This window comes from Cricetulus griseus (genome assembly GCF_003668045.3).
Source record: "Cricetulus griseus strain 17A/GY chromosome 1 unlocalized genomic scaffold, alternate assembly CriGri-PICRH-1.0 chr1_0, whole genome shotgun sequence".
Lineage (NCBI taxonomy): Eukaryota > Metazoa > Chordata > Mammalia > Rodentia > Cricetidae > Cricetulus > Cricetulus griseus.
In genome coordinates, this window is record NW_023276806.1 from 145,223,383 (window position 1) to 145,227,241 (window position 3,859).

Genomic DNA, 3,859 nt, shown 5'->3' on the forward strand with positions numbered 1-3,859 from the left:
CTGTGGTCCTTGTCAGCATCTTCATCAGCAGTATTATCATCAGGGATGTGTTCAGCAGCCTCCAGTCCTGAGTGTAGAGTTGGTAGCAACATCTGGAGATATTCTGGGGGAAAAAAGTGATCTCTGAGTTCTCAGCTGAGTGGTATCTAGATGTCAAGTGGCAGAAGGGCATTCAGTTAAATATTACCTTTCCTTTGAAAATATAATTTGATTTGTAAAAATAATTAGACATTGTTTCTTTGAACTACTTAAATATGCAATCAATTGGAGCCAATATGAATTTCTTAGGATTCATAATTTATGAAAGCTCATTGTATTAGAAAAATCTATGAAGTGTTCACTATGTCATTTTAATGAGTTTTTAATGAACACTTTAGTCATCCTTGAGAACTGGATGGTAGTTCCATCTAATTTTGGAATTCTTCTGGTCACAGGAGTAGAAAATCCCAGTTAATATTTTTTTTTACTTCTTTTATCTCCTTGCAAACAATGGCAAAGCACAATTTGTCACTAATGGGTGTCTGTCTGCCTTCCGTTTTCACATTAACTCTTTTATTTATTTGGGAATAGGAACATAATCAATGTTGAGCAGATCCTGGTGAAATCCAGCTATCCTGTTGATTTCAAGCATAGTATTAGAAATCAAATCTTAGTCCTTTCTAACATGTCTGTGGCATGGTATTATCTCACATGCATGTACTTTGGAATATGGACACTGATTTTCAAGGGTAGCTTATACAAATCTTTAATTTGAGGTATTATAGAATTCTGAAAAAAATTAGATTATGGTGATTGTAGCACAGTATACTGATAAAACTCAAGATCCTTCACATTCGTGTTTGAACAGGCCTTCCTACATTGATTAGGATGGCTTGAGTATCAAATAAGGTGTTGATAGAAAGGACTGACACAGGAGCTTATAAAGTCCATGAGGGTCTCTGTCTTGTTCCTTTGGAATTTGGGGGGTGGCTGGAGTAAAGATGATTGTTGTTTTACTAGATCATCCAGGCAGCTCTTTGGATAGGCCTACATATTTAAGAACTTAGGTCCCCTGTCTGACTTTTAACATGATATGTAGGAGGCAAATCCTCTGTCCTCAGTGGTCCCAATTGTCACCTGACTACATCTTCATGAAGACCCTGAGCTGCTACAAATCCATCACCCACAGACACTATGAAATAACATTCATGTTCTAAGACACAGACTTGGAAAAATATATTCCCCGAGTCACAGTTAGCTAACAGGATTTGTCATTGGAATGATTTTACACTTCCTATTGACAAGCACTAGAAATGTTCAAGAAGCATATATTAGATGCTTTGCATATAGTCATCTATCCAAAATGAAATGCATGGTGTTTTTCATTATTATAACCCAATGTTAGGCATTATATTAATGAATGCTACTGTCAGTCATTAAGTTTGAAATAAATTAGATGTGGAAAACATTCATAATTAGTGTTACACTGTCCTAGACAATTGTATTTGATTCACTTCTAAAAATGGGAAGGTGTGCTTTAACACACACATATGTAAAATGTTTCATAATATTGCAGCTTTAAGAGACTTCTACTCTCATAAAAATGGTGGAATCCTTGAATGTTACTTTGGTCATCACTTTACATGTGTTCATAATTCCTATGATGCCCCTGATAGAGAAGGAACAGTAAACAACTAGCCTTAGCCCTTTTAAATCAAATGAGAAAAGCACATGGCATATAAATAAACTCTCAGGTATCTAGATGAAAGTTACTCTGGTATGTTTCTTTTTCCTTCCCTTGTCTGGATGAGCTCTGTATTAAGCAATCAAGGGCTAGAGCTATGTGTTGTAAGAGGTGTAACAATTGTCTCAGGATATTTCCTTACAAAACTAGAATGCTATTGTCATCATCACTGGAAAGATTGTTCTTATAAACCCAGACAACACAATGAACAATTAACACAGCTGATTTTCACAATGTTATTTTGTTTTCCTTTATTATACTAGGAAAATAGTTTCTCACATTGGCATAAGGCATGATCTTTGTGTTTCTTCAGATTACACAGCTCTGTCCCCATCACTACCCTCACCTTTATTAACAATGTCACAAGTCACAAAACTTAGTGGAATATTTCAAAAGATTCATATACCTTGATAACATATTTCAGATTCCCACAAGCTTCTGCTAATCAAGGCTATATGCAGTTGGTTGTTTTTGTTCTTTTTACTCTTTTTGGTTCTTTCTTCTTTGGGTGTTTTAGACAGGCAAAGTTACACAGCTTCACAGAGTGAAACAAACGCAGCCTAAAAGAATGCAATACATCTTTGCATCATTGAAACAAATGTTCCACAGCACAAACAAGTGTAACACTTCTTAAAATAACATTCTTCAACAGCTATAGTCTACCTCAGACAGATCTAAAATCAGATTTCCTGTTCTACTGATCCTTTGTCCTGACCAGACAGGTGCATTTTGTCTTTTCCTAACTCTGATAATTCCTCTTTTGGTCAAATAATTAGGATATATGCACTGGAAATATTTCTATGAGTCTCAGCATAGATTGTTCTCTATGAGCTTTGGCTGCAGGTCTATTTGGCCTTCTAAGCAGGCTGTTCATGGTATGTGTATATGTCAGTTGGGGACACACATGATGTATGGCATTAGTTGCTTGTGGACTGCTGAAGAAACCATATTTGCTATCACAGGGGACTTGGAGAAGAAGAATGAATAAGTAGAGTTGATGTGGTGTCAATTGCTTTCTTTTTAAACAGACTTAATTCAATTTATTTCCATGTATAAAATATGTGGTGACCACAGCTGGAACATCTGAACAGACTCTGGTGTGGGCTTTCACAAGATGGTCAGTGAATTCCTGATAAGGAGACTTGGTGAAGACAGTCTCATTCCAGAGGTTGGGGGTAAGGTAGCTGTAGGTCTTGGAGATGGCACTAAAAGTTTCCTAGGGTGGCAATGAAGCCCCTGGCTGATGTGTAGTAGTCATCAACACCAGCCATCAGCAACAGCTTCTTGGGCACAGGAGCAGAGACAATGCCAGTGCCTCTGGGGGCAGGGATGAGATGCACCAACACAGAGCCACAGCGACCTGCCACTTTGTATTAAACAGTGCCACTCTTGTTTCCCCAGTAGCTTCTCTGCACAGGCACAATGGAAAGCGTGGCCAAGATGATGGCCCCTTGGATGGCAGTGGCTACCTCCTTGGAGCACTTAGCACCAGGACCAACATGACCGTTGTAGAATTACTTTCTTTAAATGACATTTTTTCTTCATGTCTTTCTCCTTTTTAAGGGAACATAGGGAGGCATTCCATTTTCTTTTTCTTTTTCTTTTTCTTTTTTTTTTCCGAGATAGGGTTTCTCTGTGGCTTTGGAGGCTGACCTGAAACTATCTCTAGTAGACCTGGCTGGTCTCACAGAGATCCACCTGCCTCTGCCTCCTGAGTGCTGCGATTAAAGGCGTACGCCACCACCACCCAGTGGCATTCCATTTTCTAAATGAATTAGAATGGGAAGATTTTATTTGTTTTTACAGTTTGGAAAAATGGTAAGTTAAGGTGACAATCTCTCTCTAACGCACAAATGGTAGTTTGGACATTTGAAATGTTTAAGAACACTCTGAGCAAAGGGTATTTTATTCTGAATGTTGTTGCTCAAGTTACATGTGAATGAGTTTCTTCACTGTAAGATTAAAGTTACTCATTTTCATTTAGGCCAAAAGCAAAAAAGGTATAATTTTTGGAGGCTCTGGTGTGGCAATCCCACAGTTGTGGTTTAGCTTGTTCCTCAAGTTGCCAAACATTGCCACTCACTAGTGAGCAATGAAGCTTTAAAGAATCCATTCATCTCTTTTAGACTCATCTTC

The 3,859-nt window shown here is 38.0% G+C and overlaps 1 pseudogene; it reads right to left on the reverse strand.

The window, feature by feature from the left end:
* Positions 1–2,753: 2,753 nt before the first annotated feature.
* On the reverse strand, positions 2,754–3,237 carry LOC118239523 (annotated as a pseudogene).
* Between the last annotated feature and the right edge of the window lie 622 nt (positions 3,238–3,859).